This window comes from Typopeltis vanoorti, chromosome 14 (assembly GCF_054136105.1).
Source record: "Typopeltis vanoorti isolate ZY-2024b chromosome 14, IOZ_Tvanoo_1.0, whole genome shotgun sequence".
Classification (NCBI taxonomy): domain Eukaryota; kingdom Metazoa; phylum Arthropoda; class Arachnida; order Uropygi; family Thelyphonidae; genus Typopeltis; species Typopeltis vanoorti.
In genome coordinates this window covers 8,011,927-8,032,685 of record NC_143562.1, presented here as the reverse complement: position 1 = coordinate 8,032,685, position 20,759 = coordinate 8,011,927, and the positions used below count along the sequence as shown (strand labels likewise).

General features: G+C 38.2%; 1 protein-coding gene across 5 annotated transcripts in view; it reads right to left on the bottom strand.

The window, feature by feature from the left end:
• The window catches only part of LOC150099160 (uncharacterized), a 60,743-nt gene extending 41,256 nt beyond the window's left edge, over window positions 1-19,487 (bottom strand). For 2 of the 5 annotated variants that reach the window (XR_016549360.1, XR_016549359.1), the window contains exon 1: window positions 19,146-19,485. The gene's annotated coding sequence lies outside the window, so the exon portion shown is untranslated. Of the gene's footprint in view, window positions 1-19,145 lie in introns of all 5 variants that reach the window. The other 3 variants (XM_090403844.1, XM_090403846.1, XM_090403845.1) reach the window with 2 other exon arrangements.
• Between the last annotated feature and the right edge of the window lie 1,272 nt (window positions 19,488-20,759).

The following is a 20,759-nucleotide window of genomic DNA, read 5'->3' as shown; positions in this document are numbered from 1 at the left end:
TCATACAAACAATGCTTGCAGTATTAAATTCTATGCTGTATACAATCCACCCAGTATCCCTTTACGGGTACCTGACTTGGACTCCATTCTCGGCTCCACAGACTCCATCATCATGGCTGGAGATGCCAAACATACAGCTTGGCACAGCTCCACAATCAGTGATAAAGGTTGTGCTCTAAACCATTACTCAACGCAAAATTATATTGCCACAGCCAGATCCACAGAACCCATCCATCACAGCCCAGCTGAAAGCTCAGATGTACTTGACATAGTCATCCTCAGAAACATAAGATACTGGTATCTAATGTTTCTGAGGATGACTCTGTCTTCCGACCACAATCCCATTCTGCTTAAGCTCAGTTACACAAGAGCAATTCTCTCTTCCACACTCTTTTATATCTTGGGACAAGCTCTCCAGAATTCTACCAGAGCACACTGGCCCAGTCCCTGTTATTCACAATAAAGAGGAGATAGACTCAGCTGTACACAACCTAACCAGTCAAATCAAGAAAGCAATAGTCAGTCACCCATACTACAGTCTTTCACCCTAGTGGTCAGATCCCCGAGGAAATCATGGATCTAATTAGATTGAAAAACAAAGCCAGAAAGAGCCCCACAAGATAAAACAACTCTGAATAATCTAAATAGACAAGTCCGAGAAGCTGTGTAACAACATTGAAGCCAAGATCGGGAAACGAAACTGACGAAATTAAACCCACAAGACAACTCCATATGGAAATTCTTAAGAACTTTTTGCACTAAAAGGCAAATAATACCTCCAATTCAGACCACAATGGGAATAGCCCACACTGACAAAGAAAAAGCAGAAGCTCTAGTTGACAGCTTGGAAACACAATGTAACCCCTCTTATGCATCAGTCTTATCTATAAGATTCACTGCCAAGTCAAGCATATCATAACACAACAAAAGGATAACTCAGAACCTATCACACCTACTTCTCCAGCAGAAGTTATAAATATCATAACCCATTTGAACAACAATAAGGTTCCAGGTCCAGACAGAATCACAAACAGAATAATCAAACTGCTCCCCAGAAAAGTCATTGTGCATCTAGTCAATATAATCAATGCCATCCTCAGATTCAAGCATTTTCCCTTAACATGGAAGACGGCAGATATCACATCAATCAAAAAGATTGGAAAGACCCCCACTTCCCAGAAAACTACAGACCAATCAGACTCCTGTCCAGCCTTGAAAAGGTTGGAGAAAAAGTCATCCTCACAAGGCTTCAATCAGCAACAGATAAATTAGGTATTATTATGAGCAGTTTGAATTCAGAAAAAAACCATAGCACCAGACAACAGATACACTGATTGGTCGAATTTATCACTAAAGGTTTCAACTGGAACCTCCACACAGCTGCAGTCTTCATATATGCTGCAAAGGCTTTTGATAAGGTGTAGCATCAGGGTCTTCTCTACAAACTCATCAAATTTGAAATACCAATTAATCTAGTAAAAATGGTTCACACATATCTCAAAGACAGATTCATGCAAGTCAAAATAAATGAAATTGTATCAACCTGGAAGATCCTGGCAGGTGTGCAGCAGGGCTCACTTCTGGCACCCCTGCTATTTTCTATCTACACAGCTGATATCTCTCAAAACCCAAGTTCAACAATCACAGCGTTTATATGCAGATGATACTGCTTTATTAGTAAGATTTCTCAGCCCCAAACTAGCTATCAGAAGACTCCAAAATAGCATTCATACATTGGAGAAGTGGCTGATGGACTGGAGGATCCAAGCAAACCCACAGAAGAGTTCAGCCATACTGTTCACTAAAAAGAAGTCTCAGACCAAGGAAGACATACACCTGCTAGGAATCAAGATTCCATGGCAGAATGAAGTCAAATATCTTGGTCTGATGCTTGACAAAAAACTTCAATTCACCATCATGTAAAACACATAAGCTCAAAGTAATCTCTCAGTTTTATCACATGATCAACAGAAGAAGCAAACTGGATACTCGAAACAAACTACTCATATACAGGATGGTAATATGCCCAGTCATCACTTACACATCTCCTGCATGGAGCCATACCTCGGACACAAACATTGAAAAATTGCAGAGGATGCAGAACAAATGCCTGAGAATGATTCTGAATGCCTCATGGTTCATTAGAAACCCCCAGATTCACAGAGAAATCAACATTCCCTACATCACATCCCTCCTTTATGATCTAGCAAAAAAGTTCTTCATCAAGGCAAGTAATCATCCAAATCCGCTATTCAAGCAAGCAAGCTTCAGATTACAATGAAACAGAATTCTGTAAATACAAAAGACCCAAGTCAATTCTACGCTCAGCTGAACACGGTTAATATCATTGCCTTCCAGAGCAAGCTTAAAGCTCAATAACTCTCCACTCAAAGAACTTCCCTCTCAGACAAAGGGGAATATGTAAAGCATTTATGCATCACCAATTAAATCAGTAATGTTCTCTGTGTCTGTCCTTGATATCACCTCTGGGTCTAGTTCCCACTAGCGAGACCTCAATAAAGGTTGGAACCGGTCTGGGTAGTGACCCTTCCCATAATGCATAACATTATAGATGTCCGTAAGGAGATGTGCTTTGCATTATTCTGTCATTATCATTATTATTAGACACCTCCAGGGAGTCCAGACTCATCGAGGAAGAGTGTGCCAAGAGCATCGAACGATTGATCCCTTCCACCTTCTAACCGTGCTCAAAGTTGCTTAACTTTTTGCGAGAGCCATTAGTAGCAGAGGCTCTACCAATCGACCAATCTTTGCTGGCATTATAGGATACTGGCAAGTGATGTGAAGTCATTAGCCTCTATATATGAGTTTCCCTGTCCTGAAAATACTTCAGGTGAAAACTTTGTTTGCTTACATTTGTATAAAGGATTAAACAAAGAATTTAATTTCTTGGCATCTTTAATTTAAACTGTACATTCCCTGTCTAGTCATACTAGTTACATGGCTATGCTTCATTCTCCTTTTCTGTTCATAGGAAACTCTTTGTAATACACATGCATGCAAACAAACGACTAGAAGATACTTCCATATGCAATCACACCATCACCTATCTCAACAGTGCAGCATTCTCAAAACACTTACAGCTAGGACTATTTGTTCAAATGACACAGCCCTTGCTACTGAATTTAGGTACCAACATAACACTTTTACAGCCAATGGCTATAACTCCTATAAAATAGACAAACACTGCATGCTCCCCCAACCAACACAAGATCAGTTGAACTATTCTCCATTTTACTTTTGATATACATATCCAAGTATCAAGCTTCATCTGATCCTCTCCTAATGATCAGCTTCAACCTTTTTCACATCTTAGTGTATATATAAGGTTCCTTGTGAATCTTGCAACTTAGCCTACTGTGGACTTGTTGATATCCATTTTAAAGAACATAAAAAATGTCCATGATCATATATATGATAAATCAAGAATCGCCAACCATGCTAGAATACTTTCACACAGGATTAAATAGAAGATGACAACTGTGTCGCATGGAATTCATTATAGGTCTAGAAATGGCTATTAGAATCAAAATCAGCTATGAAACACTGTATGGGCTGTTATTCATAGCATGGGCTTATGAAATATCAGAACTGAAGACAGGAACTATCAATATACATACATACATCTTCAAGGCCCACCTTTCCTAATTGGGTTGTGGGGGCAACAGCTGCAAGAGGAACTTCCAATGGTCACATTCCTCTGCCACCAAGCTTAGGTGTTCTGGTGGGATTCCCAAACGTATCCACCCAAGGTTTTGGATATAATCTATACAGCAAGTCCTTGGCCTCCCACCCTCTGGCTTGGCAAAGAGGGCCTGTTGAGGGAGCCTCTCTTGTGGCATTCTGATCAGGTGCCTGTACCAACATAACTGTGATCTCTCAACACAGAGAAGTAGTAGTTGAATATTGAGGGTTTCCCGAATTGCAGAGCTTATGACTCTGTCGAGTCTTGTCAGCCCCGCAACCCCTCGAAGGAACCTCATTTCAGCCACTTGGATTCGTGTCCACATTCTTTCGGTCATTACCCAACTCTCATGACCATAGGTGAGGATGGGGACATACAATGTATTGAAGACAGCCAGCTTTGCCTTCTGGCTTAACTCCCGCTTCAATACTACCAAACGGCCAAGCTCCCACAATATTGAGCTTGCTAAGCCAATTCGAGTATCTAGCTCTACATCCCATTTTTCATCATTCGTGAATATGAACCCAAGGTATTTAAACTTCTCCGCCTGCCTCATTAGAACTCCACTTACGTGTAGAGTGCAATGGGATGGTTGTCCTGAGACCACAAATGTTTCAGTTTTGGCCACATTGATCTCATTCCAGCATCTGCACAAACAGCTATAAACCTATCCAGGGTCTGCTGGAGGTCATCTGTGGAAGAGCTAAGCAGAACTAGGTCATCTGCAGACATCCAATGCTTCATCTTCCAATTCTGACACACTCACTGCCTCGGCTGTGCCTATCAATCCAGTCAATAAATATTATGAAAAGGAGGGGTGACAGAACGTACCCTTGGCAGAGGCTAACAGAGACTGTGAAAGGTTCAGACTTTGTGCTGTTTATCCTGACACAAAACTCTTGGCATTCATACAGGGACTTCATGGCCGCTAATAGTTGGCCATCCACTCCATACTCCTGTACTACTTGCCAAAGCTTATCCCGAGGAACCTGTTGATATGCCTTCTCCAAGTCCACAAAACATGCGTAGACATTCTTGGTATATTCCCGAGATTTCTCAGATGCCTTAATGTGAAGATTTAGTCAGTTGTGCTTCTACTAGGATGAAAGCTACATTGTTCTTCCTGGAACTTTGACTCAACTATGACCCTGCACTGTCTTTCCAAGCACTTAGTATACACTTTCCCAGGCAGGCTGAGCAGAGAGATGCCACGATAGTTACTGCAATCCTTCTGGTCTCCCTTCTTGAAGACTGGTATTATTATGCCTGTCTGCCATTGCTTTGGTGCTTGCCCACATATCCAAGCAGCCTGACACACTCAAGTCAGCCAGAGAACACCGTCTCGATTTAAGGATTTTAGCATTTTGAGCCAAATTTCATCATCGCCAGCAGCCTTGCCCGATTTAATTGCTAAATGGACCTCTTCTTCTGTGAGACTAGTCATTGCCCCGATCTGCACCTCTTGGATGTCCACAACTTCTGGGCCACCCGGGTTAAGAAGGCTCCCAAAGTATTCCCTCCACCATCTGTGGAGGGAATACTTTGAGAATGTCCTTCTCAGTTGTTAAAAGTGCACCATCAGAGGCCTTAATTGCCCTTGCTGTGCATGATTTCCTCTCTCGAAGGTGGCAGATGGTCTGCCAGAATACTTTGTTTGCATTTGCATAGGATGAGTCTAATCTTTCTCCAAAGGATTCCCAAGCCTTCTGCTTTGCTGTCTTTACTGCCTCAGCAGCAGCTTTTCGTGTCTCAGCATACCACAAATGCATCTCAGGTGACCTGACCCTAAGCCGTGTTAGGTAGGACTCCTTTTTTGCCCAGACATTTTTTTTGGACTTCTTAGTTCTACCAAGGTGTCCTTTTCTCACTGCCCGTTGCCACGCCAAGCCGCTTTCTGCCACAGCATGAGAATGTAGAGGCAGTGACAGCTGTTCTGAACAGCTTCCACTCCTCCTCAACATTTGCAGTATGCTTGGGAATCTCTTTGAACCTAGATGAAATGTCATCTGCAAAATTCTTCCTCACAGCCTCATTTTCCAATGTCTGCCATTTCACGCGGTATAGCTGCTTAGGCCTACCAGCGTTGATGGTAGCATGTGGTTTCTGAAGCCGTGGAGTGCACACGACAAGGTGGTGGTCAGTTGACAGTTCTGCCCCTCTTCTCACACGAATGTCCAACACTGAGGAAAATAGGTCTGCTGAGACTATAAAGAAGTCAATCAGAGACCTTTGTTCTAGTGTATCCCTGTACCAGGTATACTTATGGACTTCTCGGTGCTGGAAGAAGGTATTCATTATGAACAAGCTGTTAGTACAGCAGAAGTCCAATAATTTGAACCCATTCGCGTTAAGGTCAGGGGCGCCTTTCCTCCCAACCACACCCTGGTCATCTGTTCCAACATGTGCATTGAAGTCACCCATTAGCAGGACTGATTCCATGTCTGCCATCCTGTCAAAAGCAGCATCCACTTCCTCTAGGAAGGCAGAGTATTCTGACTCCAGATTAGGAGCATAGACTTGCACCGCAGCCAAATCATGGTTTTTCATCTGAAGCCTTAGCACACATACCCGTCTCCCCAATGGGATCAACTCAGCAACACAGTCTGACAGCTAGGGGCTTGTGAGTATCCCCACACCTGCCTGAGCAGACATTGTCAGGCTCACACCAGAGAAGTAAAGCTTCCACCCCTTATCCAGGTCGACAGTTTCAGAGCCTCTCCTCTTTGTTGAAGAAAGCCCGACTAAGTCTAGCCGGTAGTGCTTGGCTTCTTCGACCAGTTCAAACTCCTTCCCTGTCAGAGAGAAGATGTTTCAGTTGCCTAAAGCCATAGTCTGGTGCTGTTGTCGTTGCCATTTCCGTCTCTTGCAGAACCATTTCTTTGTGCTACCCCTAAACACCTCCCCAAATGGGTAGCGGGCTCATTGATGGAGTTTCCTCTAGCAGAGTGCTGAGGAGTAGTGTCTAAGGGAGACTGTAACATATTTTTCAAATGGGTCCCTCTGCCTAAAACTCGAACACGTCCCTTGGTAACCCGCACGACGGACGATGCGGTATGAACATTTTTTGATGGCCTCATCACGTTACAGTGTTTGAAAATGTCCTGTTAGCACAAGACGAAATGACACTGCAAAATAGGAAAGATTTCCCTTGAATACTCTAACAGCATTCGGGGGAAGGAGCAAGAAGAGAAGAAAGAAAGAAGCAAGGGATGAAGAGGAGGGACCAGTCCACAGATAATATAACAGATGTATATCACATGAAGTAAGGCATGGTGCAGCATCAGGTAAATCAGGTTTGCCATGCCCGTACTCACTAAAGTGAGCCCCTGAGGATAACCATCAATATAACAAGTATTAATAGAAAGGAAAGAGAACTCGCTGAAGAACTGGAAAAAGAACTATGTGGACATCATTGGCATTACTGAGATGAAGACAAGAGGTGAGCCTTACTAAATAAGTACAGGATGTTATCTTCAAGTAAAAATAGTTGAATGCTATCACATCTCAAAAGAATAGCTGCTTTTAGGATGTGATAGCATTCAACATCAAACATGTAGACAAATTTCTTGATTGGAAGGTATTTTGTATTCTAATACTGTATTTAATGTACTTCTGTTTTCTGCTACAATGTCATAGGGCTATGTCATAGGCAAATCTCAAACATGTGACTTGCTCACCATTTATCTTTATGCCACTATTTATTTTATCTTTAGTTCTCTAAATGGCATTAAATGGTCACTTTTATGAGTTTTTAAATCTGAAAGTTGTGAAAATGATTTGTCACAAGAATCACATGTGAAACTTTTCTTATTAGTATGAACTCTTTTATGAGTTTTAAGATTATAAGCATATGAAAATAATTTACCACAAATTTCACAGAAGAAAGGTTTCTCATTAGTATGGACTCTTTTGTGGTCTGTAAGATTTGAAGCATATGAAAATGATTTTCCACAAGTTTCACAGATAAATGGTTTCTCCTTCATATGTACTCTTTTGTGAATTTCAAGCCTGTTGTCATAAGGAAATGATTTTCCACATGTTTCACACTTAAAAGATGCTGTGCTATTATGAACTGCATTGTGAATTTTTAAAAGTGAAGCTTTTGAAAATAATTTACCACAAATATCACATTAGAAAGGTTTCTGATTAATATGAACTATTTTATGATCATTAAGATAAAAAGAATACGAAAATGATTTTCCAAAAGTTTCACAGATAAATGGTTTCTCCTTGGTATGAACTCTTCTGTGAATTTTAAGTGCATAGTCATATGGAAATGATTTTCCACAGGTTTCACATTTAAAAGGTGTCTCAATATTATGAACCGTTTGGTGAAATTTTAAAAGAGTAGTTTTTGAAAATAATTTACCAAAAGCATTACATTTGAAAGGTTTCTCATTAGTATGAACTATTTTGTGTTCTCTATGATTAGAACCATATGAAAATGATTTACAACAAGTTTCACAGATAAAAGGTTTCTCATTAGTATGAACCTTTTCATGACTTTTAAGAGTACAGGGTTGTGAAAACGATTTTTCACAAGGTTTACATTTAAAAGGTTTCTCATTATTATTATTATTATTATTATTATTAAAAACAAGACCTCATGGAGTCAAAGACTCATCTAGGAGGTCCTTTTATCTTACACACACATCTCATCATACCGTGTCTTAAACACATTCAAACTACTTGCAGACACCACGCTCTCAGGCAGGGCATTCCAATCACTCACAACTCTGCATGAAAAAAACCTGCCTCTCGCTCCCTTACTCACACCCTCCTTATACAGTTTCCAGGGATGACCTCTGGTTCTCCCCTGATCTCCCACTATTCTCTGTAGAACTTCTCCACCATTGATCCTATAACAACCCCTTAATAACTTGTAGGTCTCTATCATATATCCCCTCTTCCTTCTCTCCACGAGACTCTGCAAATTACATCTTTTCAATCTTTCCTCATACTCAACATTCCAGAGGTCAGAAACTACCTTTTTTAGTATGGAGTCTTCTGAGAGTTTTAAGATTACAAGCATATGAAAATGACTTTCCACAAGTTTCACATGTAAAAGGTTTCTCCTTGGTACGAACACATTTGTGATTCTTCAGACCATATTCGTGTGAAAATGATTTTCCACAAGTTTCACAGATAAAAAGTTTAGTATGGACTCTACCGTGGGATTGCAAATGCTTTACCACACATAAATGTTTTCTCCAATACTGGTTGCTTTATAGAATCAAAATATTCCACTGAATCCTCAGATATATTACTCATTTTGATAATACATGTGACTTATGAGAAAAAATTGAAGTTTTGATTAGATCACTTGCACTTAAAGATTCTTCTAATGATGTGTTTCAATATTGTTATGTAGAAACTGATAATCCAGAAGTTTTGCAACTTAGGAAAGTATTTTATAAATTAAATATTTTTGACTCCAGGATACACTAACCATCTTTTCCTCAACGAAGCATGTCTACTTAAAAGAAAAAATACATCGTTAGCATGTTCATGATCTCACAGTTAAAAAGACAAAATCATGAAAGTTACTAGCAGCTATGGTATTTGGTATGTCCAATAATGAAAAATTGCAATTTTAATGAACAGATTCCCATTCTCTTTTTTTTTCTTTCAAATGTTGGTCTCAAAAAAATCTAAATATCAAAAAATAAATAATAATAATAAACAAATAAAATAAAAATGCATACATAACATTGCTGCAAGGATTGCAACAATTAGAATTTATTGTCCAACTCCAAAATAATCATACACATGGAATTTTAAAGTTCTGCAGCACTTTCATTAGTTTAAATTTAAATATTCTTTTTTTATTTTATTTTATGGTGAAACAGGACCCATATCCACTTTCACAAGCCTTTAGAACATATTTAGCTACATCTAGAAAGACATGACAATGAAAAGAAACTTTATGGAAATATACTGCAAGCTATTATTAAACTCTTTCAATGTTTCTGCACTCCCAACACTTAATATTATGAAATTTATTCCCCTACAACAACCACTTTCATGAAAAGAACCTGCTCCTCACACCCTTCTTGTACAGTTTAAAGGGATGGCTTCTTGTTCCATCTCTTTCTCTCTCTATTCTGTTAAAAATCTCTTTCACTTTAACCTGGTAACAATCCTTTTCAAGTTGAATATGTTGCAATCACATACTCCACTCCTCCTCCTATCATGAAGCTCTGCCACTACTCCACAAACTCCATGAAGATCAGGAAATAATAATTATTACCTGAATTCCATGATATTGACAATCAGTACTGTAGACAGGGTGTAGCATAAAGGCAGCCCGCCTCATGGCGTGGCTTAATTTAGGGTGCTCGTTCAACCATATTGAGGTAGGTGCCATATTAGCACAACAAAATATTTTATGACAGCTGATGTAGATGTAGTAGATTTATTTGAAGAATTATAAATTCTCTCAAAAATAATAAAAGAGAAAAGTAGTCTTCACCAAATTTTTCATATATATATATATATATATATATATGTATGATAAAATTTGGGACAATATCATGCTTGGAAGTGGAAAAGACCTTGTAAAATATATAACCAAAATCTTGTAGAAATTTATCTCAACGTAACCACCGCCCTAAGGATATTGTTGACAATTCCTGTTAGTGTAGCAAGTGCGGAAAGAAGTTTTTCCAAGCTTAAAGGGATTAAAAATTATTTGCAAACAGCAATGACCCAAGAAAGACTGGTTGGTCTAGCAACTATATCGATAGAGGCAGACATAGGTTATAATTTAAATTTAGAAGAGCTTATAAGCAGTTTTATTGTGCGATATCCCCCATAAAGAAAATATTTAATTAATATTATTATTAAATTGTTTTGCATTAATGTTTCTTGCAATAAAAACAAAAACAAAATTTTTGTCGTATAATCCATCAGGGGCGATATTTAATTGTTTGCCTTTGGTCGCAATCTAATCTGGCGATGGCCCTGTTGATAATTATTTCCTATTATCAATAATTGTCTTTAAGGGCTCACTCTAGTAAGTACAGGAATGGAAAACCCGAGGTACCTGGTGCTGGACCATGCCTTACTTCATGTAATGCACGTCTGTTATGTTATCTGTAGACTGGTCCCTATCTTCTTTCTTTATACTTCCTCTCTTCTTCTTGTTCCTTCCCCCAATGCTATTAGAGTCATTCAAAAGCTAGAGGTGAATCTTTTCTATTTACTTTATTTTCTACATTTGGTAGTGAGAGGAGTAGCCTATTTTAAGCAGTGGGAGTCTGCTGTTCTCCCAGGTTTGAAACCATACCATAATGGTTTCCTGAGGAAGGCAATGGGAAGCCACCTCAGTATTATTTCCAAGAAAATATGGTGAACTCGGAAAATTTAATTTCCACAACTGGCAAAAATGGGGTCTATCGGCAAAGGATGGATGTCATGCCCGGCAGAAGAAGAAATGAGGTTTCTCAGGTCGTTAACCTACAAAATCCTCAAATGGACAACGAGGATGGGATCCCAAGTATTGAGGAAAATAGGAAGAAAATAAGACATCTAAGAGAAAATGAGATAGAAACTATATATGTTGCAACTTGGAATGTAAGAACAATGTTAAGAGCTGGTAAATTAGAGAACTTGAAGAAAGAAATGGAGAGGAATAAATTGGATGTGGTTGGTCTAAGTGAAGTCAGATGGGAAGATATAGGAGATTTTGAAAGTGATGGTTATAGAATTATATATTCCTATAGAACACGGGGGGGGGGGGGGGGGGAATGGAGTAGCGTTTGTTTTGAATGAAAAGGTTAAAAATTCAGTAGAAAATATAATATATAAAAGTGACAGGGTGATTATTATTATTATTAAGGAAGAAGACAGAACTAAAAGGTGTACCATCTGGATGGGAGACTGGAATGCAGTGGTAGGTGAAAAGGTAGAGAAAGGAATAACATGAAGATATGGCCTTGAAAAAAGGAATGAGAGGTGAAAGACTTATAGAGTTTGTAAAATACACAAACTAATCATTGGTAATACTTGGTTTAAACATCCAAAGAGAAGAAGATATACATAGAAAATGCCAGGTGATATCGCAAGATACCAGATTGATTATATGTTAATACAAAACAGATACAGAAACAGTGTGAAAAGGATATCAACATATCCAGGAGCTGAAATTGACTCAGACCATAATTTGCTTGTTATGGAATTAAGAATATGATATAAGAAAATAAACAAAGATAAAAGCAAGAAAAGGTGGAACCTAGAAAAATTCCAAGGAGATGCAAGTAGGAAATTCAGAGAAGAACTGGAAAATAAAATAAGAGAATATATCTGAAGAAACTATGGATGTTAATGCAAAATGGAATCAACTGAAAAACTTGATATATGAAAACAGCTGCTGAAGAGATAAGTTTTATGGAAGGGAAAAGAATTAAAAAGCCATGGATTACAAATGAAATGATAAGAAAAATGGAAGAAAGAAGAAGATGGAAAAATGTAAACACTGAAGAGGGAAGAAGAAAATACAACGTATTAAATAATGAACTGAGAAGAGAAACTGATAAAGCAAGAGAGGAATGGTTGAAAACAGAATGCAAAGAAATTGAAGAAATGGAAAAAAGGGGGCAATATGATAAAATGTTTGAAAAAGCAAAAGAAATTACAAATAATAAAAAAAGCATAAGAAATCTGCCATTAGAAGATAAGCAAGGAAAACTGATTTACGATATTGAAATACAGAGTGAAAGATGGAAGGAATACATCGAAGAACTTTACACAAAAAATGAAAGACCAACAAAAATTGAATTGGAAGAGCAAAATGAAATCTCAACAGAAGAAAGTAGTCCTGAAATACTAAAGAGAGAAGTAGAAACAGCAATTAAGGAATAAAAAGTGGAAAGATGGAAGGAGTGGATGGAATACCTAGTGAAATCCTAAAACAACTGGAGAAAAGGTATAACAGATACATAGAAACTCTGCAACCGCATTTACAAAACAGGAGTATGGCCTAAAGATTTCACAGAAAGTATTCTTATACCAATTGAAAAGAAAAGCAATCCTGCTAAGTGCAGTGACTACAGAACTATAAGCATACTCTCACATGCCTCCAAAGTACTGCTAAGAATATTAAATCAAAGATTGTATAATAGAGTGGAATATTTTCTGGGGGATGATCAATTTGGATTTAGAAAAGACAGAGGAACCAGAGATGCAATTGGAGTAATGAGGACCATATGCGAAAGGAATAGAGAAGTAAATAAAGAAGTTTATATTTGTTTCATTGACCTTGAAAAAGCATTTGACATGGTGAAATGGGAAAATCTGATGGAAATATTATGCAAAATAGGTTTAGATTGGAGAAACCGAAGGTTAATAGCTGAATTATATATGAACCAGACGGCCATAATAAAGTAGGAAAAACTAAAAAATGTGTGATTGGCAGAGGTGTAAGACAGGAATGCTGCCTGTCACCGACGCTCTTCGATATATTTGCAGAAGAAATGATAAAAGAAGCATTTTATGAAGAGGAAAGAGGAATCACTATTGGAGGAAGAACAATACAAAATATTAGATTTGCAGATGATCAAGCAATATTAGCTAATACCGAAGATGAACTACAGCACCTAATGCAAAAATTTGAAAATATATGCAAGAAATATGGTATGAAAATTAACGCAAAGAAAACAAAAGTGATGAGAGTCTCCAGGAAACCAGGGAGCATCAAGGTGATGATGACTGGAGAAAGTGTAGAGCAAGCGAGACAATACAAATACCTTGGTAGTATAATACAAGAAAATGGAAAATGTGACATGGAAATAAAAGAAAGAATTAACAAAGGAAACTATGCCTTTTATAGCAAGAAAAATTTGTTTATTAATAAAATGAATAAAAATCTAAAGAAAAGGCTTATTAAGTGCTATATTTGGAGTATGACCTTATATGGGTCAGCAACATGGACAATTAGGAAGAAAGAAGCTAAAATTGGAGGCATTTGAAATGTGGTTATGGAGAAGAAATGGATAAAATAAAGTGGACTGAAAAAATCACCAATGAAGAAGTATTACAGAGTTGAAGAAGAAAGGAATTTACTAAAGACCATAAGAAGAAGAAGAAAGCATAACTGGATGGACATGTATTAAGAGGAGACAGCCTACTGAAAAGAATGATAGAAGGGAAAATTGAAGGAAAGTGACCAAGAAGAAGACGACGACGATGACTAACGATGCTTGATGATATAATGGGAACAAGAAGATATCAGGAAATGAAGGAGGAAGCAAGAGACAGAGGAAATTGGGGGAAGAGAATCTGCTGAGTTATACCATTGGACCTGTCAAGAGGCAGAACACTAATGATGATGATGATGATCAATAATTCTTAATAATAATAATGCATGGTAATTTTAATAATTATAACAACATACACTGAAAGAGAAATCAAGCCACTGGGATAAAGAAAGTGAAATGTGGAATAACTATCTTGGGCAGCAAGTAAGGAAACATGTTTTAATTTTGGAAACAGCTAAATAGGAATACATCAGTTACATTCCTTGTCAGGGTTAATGATCAGATTGGTCTCATTTGGAAATTGAATAAGCATTAAAAAGGGATATATGTATAATTAAAAGATGGGCGATTATGATCAACTTAGTAGAGTTTGGGACAATATCATGCTTGGAAGTGGAAAAACGCTTGTAATTACTTATCTTGATCATATCTTATCTCCTCCCCTCCATTCCTTCAACAACTAGGATATGCAATTTCCATTCTCTCATTCTGTTCTATACTTAACATTCAAGAGACCCAAAACTGACATAGTCAGTTGTCTCTGAATTCTCTCCAGCAACTCATCATCCTTTTGAAAAGTTCTGCCAAATCTGTGCACAGTAATTCACATGTTATCTGATCAAGGCCTTGTACAATGGAATCATAATATCCTTACTTCTACATGTCAGTGTTCTCTGCATTATTGCTATAATCCACTGTGCTGTCCTCACAATTTTACCAAATACAAAAATGTCCCTGAAATTTCAAGTCCCTATCCACCATCAACCATAGATTTTTCATTTTCTCCAACTCCTCTAAGATATCCCCACCAATCCTATACTCTGCATCCCATCTTTGCTTCCCATTTTTACACCGTACACTTTGCTACATTGGACTGGCATTCCCACATTCACCCAGGTGCCTGTCATTCTACTTATGAAAGCATTTGCTTTTTGATGTTAGAAATGGCATTTTCTTTTTTTTAAATTTTGAACAAAAATATGGTGTTATTAGATGTTACTGGTCCCAGCACTATTTATTTGGATTTGTGGTATTGTCTCCATTAGTGCGAAGCGGCAGCTGGAGCGATTACAAAATTGCTAACTGAGTGTGTCAACTAATGGAAGGAAGTGAGTGTGTGATAAGAAAAATGACAGCATGATTGATAGTGAAAGGAAAATGAAGGAACGAGTGTAGTATGGTGATTCACTTGTAAGAGGTGTAATAGATGAGAGTTCAATAAAATCATACATGCCAGGTGTGAAAATTAAGGTTGTAAGTGAGACTATTGAGTGCAAAAGCAGAGGGTGAAAGAAGTGATAGTAGTGGCAGGAATGAATGATTTGAAAGGAGATAAATTTGCTATGAGAGAAGGCTCGAAGGAATTACTAGAGGTAGCAAAAAAAAAGAGTAAGAGAGTTAAGATAGTGAGTCTGTTGCACGGTACGACTGAGAAGAGTTGAGAAGAAGGACCATAATTGCAAACGACTTTATGTGCAGGTTATGTATGAGGAGTGGTGTGGAGTTTGTTGATGTGTAGAGTGAGTTTGATGGGTGAAAGGACTTATATAAGATGGATAGATTGCATCTCAATGGATTTGGTGTGCGGAGACTGGAGAAAGTGTTGCTGAATGAAGTGAAAGATGTGCAAAATCAGGGAAACTAGAGCTGTTAAGGGGGGGGGGAGTGCATGCGCAGGCATCAGTGAGGCAGTCGAGTGTAAGAATGTGAACATGCCTGAGCTAGTACGAAGGACAACAAATCAGAATGGGATAGTTAGTACAGAGCATCAAGATAGGGGTGGGACTAACAGGCTTCAGCACTTCACGTATACTAATGCCAGGAGTATTAGGAACAAGAAAGAAGAATTTTTGGTCTTGTTGGTTCTTCCTGGCCACAGGTATCAGTGAGACATGGCTCACAGAAGATGATCTAGCTAGTGGGAGAGAATGTGAAGGGTATGGTGTGTTCAGGAGGGAAAGAGAGAATGAAATGGGGGAGAGGAGTGTTATTGATGATAGCTGATGAACTGCAACCAAGGTGAATTGAAGTTGAACTGCAGGATAGTGAAGAGAGCACATCTGAGGCTATTTGGTGTGAGATTGAGACAAGCAGAACAAAATATGCAGTTGGGTGCTGCTATAGACCAGGTAATTGGAAGACCAGTAAAATGGAAGGAGAGTAATTATTATGGGGGATTTCAGGTATGGTAACACTGATTGGAAGGAGCAGAGGACAACACATGAGAGGAGGAATTGGATTTTATGCAGTTATTAAGGGATAACTACCTGAGACAGCAGGTAAAGGAATATACTAGGAGTTCGAGAGTGCTTGCCCTAGTAATTGCATCTGAGAATTTGATTGTAATGAATATGACCACTTTACCACCAACTGGTGGGAGTGACATTAAGGTTTTAACCTGGGAGGTGGCCAAATGTGTGGAATTTTCAATTAAGAAAGGGGTACATGTGGAAGTACCAGGCTGGTGAGTATGAGAAGCTCAGGAGATTACTTGATTCAGTGCCATGGCATGTAAAACTGCAAGAGCTGGAAGTTGATAGTGCATGGGAAGTGGTAAAGGAGTGTTTGAAGTAGGTAATGGCTGACTGTATACCTAGATTCCGGATAGTAAATGAAGCAGCGGTTAAATGGATGAATAACAGCATTAAGCTTGAGCTACAAAAAAAGAAACAACTGTGGAGGGAATTTAAGGAGAAAGGTGACCTGCAGGCACACGAACAGTATAAAGCACAGGCCACAAAGGTAATGAGTCTGGTAAGGAAAGCAAAAGCTGATTATAAAAGGAAATTAGCCACGCAAGCTAAAGAGAATCCCAAACAATTTTTTCGATATGCTGCAAGTAAACGAAAAAATGTATACGGCAGAATGATTTTAAGGAATGTTGATGGTAGGGAGGTAACTGAATTAGTTGATATAGTGGAATTACTGAGCGAGCACTTTACAAGAGTATATCATTCAGGAGGTGATATTGCAGGAATGAAAAATCCAACAGGTTATACAGATATTGAGGTGAATGAAAAGGAGGTGAATAGTATATTACAAAACCTTAACATGAATACATCTGTGGGTTTGGATGGTTTACCAGCTTGGGTCTTACGTGAAGCAGCAAAAGAATTATCAGTGCTCTTGACCATTTTGTTTAATTTGAGTCTCAGGTGTGGGTTAGTCCCGACAGGGGTGGAAAGAGGGGAAAATAGTACCTTTGCATAAGGGAGGTTCCAAGACTGCTGTTGCAAATTATCGACCGATCAGCATATCAGGAGTCGTCAAAGTTTGAAGAAAGTAGTGAAGAGAAGAATACAGGAATAGATAGATGATAATGGGATACTGTATGGGGAACAGCATGGTTTTGTGAAGGGTAGATCATGCCTCACTAACTCTCACATTTTATAACACAGTGATGGCTGACTGGTTAAGAGTAATGGGTATACAGTCACACTGCTGGACCCTGCCATGGCCTTTGACAGGATACCACATGAAATTCTCAGCAAACTGCAGCATATCGATATAGTTATAGGGTTAGTGAGATGGTTAGGAGGGTGGTTGACGGGGAGTATCGGAGAGTAGTTTATTCAGGAGTAGAGTCGAAAAGATAGTCTGTGACTAGTGGTGTGCCGTAGCATTCTGTTCTTGGACCACTACTATTTAATTTGTTCATTAATGATATCGGAAAGGATCTGAGAGGAACTATTCATTTGTTTACTGATGATGCAAAGTTGGGTAGGGATATAGTGAATGCACATGATGTCAAAATTTTGCAAGATGATTTGGATAGATCGGGGGATTGGGCTAAGGAGAATGGATGTCAATTTAATGTGGCAAAGTGTAGTTATGCATTTTAGGGTGAAAAGATTAGCAACAGTATACCACATTGGTGGAACTGCACTTCAGGAGATTGATGAAGCCAGGGATTTGTGGGTGTTGTTGGATAGGGAGCTGAAGTTTAGGGAGCGCATTGCAAAAGTGGCTAAATCAGCTCATCAAATCACTTGGTTACTGAAGAATACGTTGATGAGCAGAGACAAGCAAGTTATTGTTCCTCTGTATCGAGCCTTGATAAGACCCCATCTTGATTACTGTACCCAGACCTGGGCAACAGGGTTTCTTGTTGATGAGGAGGAGGTAGTGGATCCAGAGGCGAGTGACCAAGATGATAGCAGGTCTATGGAATGAACCTTATCAGAACAGGTTGAAGATTTGTGGGTTGCAGACATTGGTTGATAGGTGGAAGAGGGGTGATATGATTGAGACATTCAAATTACTGAAGGCTTTCTATAAGATTAATTCAAAGGATATTTTTCAGAACAGGTCTGGTGGTGGGAGGACTAGGGGCCATCCATGGAAACTGGGCAAGAGTGGTTAGAAAAGGTGTTAGAACTGATTTTTTGCATGGAGAGTGGTGAATGAGTGGAATAAGTTGCCAGTCTGTTGTGGGTGCCCACTCACACTCATGGGCACCCACATGACTGTGAGTGGGTTCAAGGCAAGGTATGGTAGATACTGTGTGGAAGCTGAATAGTTGTTGACATGATGTTTAGGGCCTCCCTCGATGAGTCTAAGAACTCCTTGGAGTTGCCAGTAATGATAATAATAATCAGTGACATTGATTTCGCAGACTTTAAAAGGCAACTTTAGCTTTTCTGGATTGAAATCAGGATGTTTTGTAGTTTATCTGGGTAATTTTATTATTTTTTTTTCACTCTGTTTCTGTTAATCAAGCAGATTCACAACTGAATTTTACTAACGTTTGCCGTGTTGTTGTACGACGGCGTAAAGCTGAAACCCTACAGCAACCATTAACATTTAAAAAAATATAAAAAAAAATCATTTCCCTGTCCCTTAAAGTGCAAACAAGAGAATATTTCACAAACACCACTGCTAAAGAAGTTATGAAAACCGTGATATGAAAGGCAGTATGGATAACTTAATTAACCCAACAATCCGGATACTAGTTCCTATTACGACAGGTCACTGAACGTTAGTCATTCACTAACAGACGTGATCTGCTAAGCATTCATAAATCGCGGTAAGCCTAATCCATAAATTTAAGTTCGTTTAGAATTAACACACAATGGAAAGAAAGAAAGAAAGAAAAAAAAAAACATATACCATCACTCACTGTAATGATTCTGATTTTCTATTTAATATTTACCAACACAACGTGTACAAATCTAATAACTCACCCAAAATAATAAGAAACACAAAACAGATCAAAATATATATAAATATAAACAAGAAGCACGTGCACAACTTCGACCTCAACAAACTTCTTAAATTGCTGAAAGCACTCACAAACTGTTAAATACAATTTGAAAATTGCATCTCAGATAATAGGATTACGCTCACGCAGCGGACGCATTGATGCGTGAGGGGTCCCTCGTCTTCGTTCGCAGCGGATCTGTCGTCCCGGAAGGGGGATGAAACGGAAGGTAATAGATAATATTACATCATATTCCAATTCTGTTGTCTAAAAGTTTTCGGTGAGAAAAACATAAATAACATTAACAGCAGGCAATATGTCAAAAGTTTCATCATTTGGCAACGGGAATTCAGAAATTATGAACTTTTTTGAGAAGACGGATATAAATCATATTTTGATAGTTCGCAGGAAACGTATACCATCTTGCAATCTTTGCTCACCTGCGTATTTCATCGATGAAAGATCGTTTGATTCTACAAATACGTCCTTAAGACAAGGATTGCCTTTTTGGCAATTTAGAATGCTAACGTTGAACACTCAAGCTAATGATATATTTTTTAATTTTTTCAAACTTGTTTCCTTTGTCTTTCTTTTAAAATAATATCGAAGTTTGTTTTCGCAGCTAAATACATTACGAAGATATATATAACAAAAATCTATGTTGGTGCATCTCTGTTTATCTTTGATGTAATAATGTCAGTTCCGTTAACCAGATAAGTTGTTTAAGTTTTATCTATTACAGATTTGTTCAAATATTCTGAACTTATTTAACTTTGTACTCATCTCCAACTTATTTTTAATGCACCATCGATTTCGAGGACAGAAGCGCTATTAATTCAACTAGTAATTCTTTTCTGTATCCTTGACTTGTAAGCATAGCACAGTGGAAGTAGGGACGTTTTTAGGTTTGAAAGAGTTGGTTTCAAATCTGGTGTAGTGAAAGAATGAAGCCTCGGATTTTCAACTGAACATAAGTTAGCCACTCTTATACGAAGGCAGACGAAGTTTCTTTCTCGAAGTTCGGTTTTTTTTCTCCTTGCGAAGTATACAGATTGGTCTGAGATCGAATTCAGTAACACTGAAGATTATGATTAATGACCCTATGATTATCCAAAAACTGGTTTTTAAGAACCACATTGCTCTGAATTGCACATCAATACTCAATGTCGAATACACAGAAGAAGAAGAAGAAATGACTTTGGCTATATGTACTTCACTGTGTATATTTTAATAACCAGGTATATTCAGTGAGTAAGATTTAAGTATTCTCTCCCTCCCCCAGCTAATAGGCACGTTAATTTTTTACTTATTCTAATGGCATGATCACAGTGTCATCCCAAGATAAAGCAGATCTGCTGCACTAACGAAACCAGCAGATAGCTCCAAAATTAAAAAGAACAGTTCATTTTATTTCCTGCAGTCGTTCAACAAAAAGAAAGAAACAAGAAGAATTTTGAGTAATTGGACAAACAAGCCATTGGATATTGGTGGTATATTTCCTGTTGTGCTAAAAACTTTTGCTCCAGAATTAATACCCATTTTTTATTGAGTTTTAAATTTTTTCCTTCTCGACTGGCTCTGCCCTACAGCATGGTAA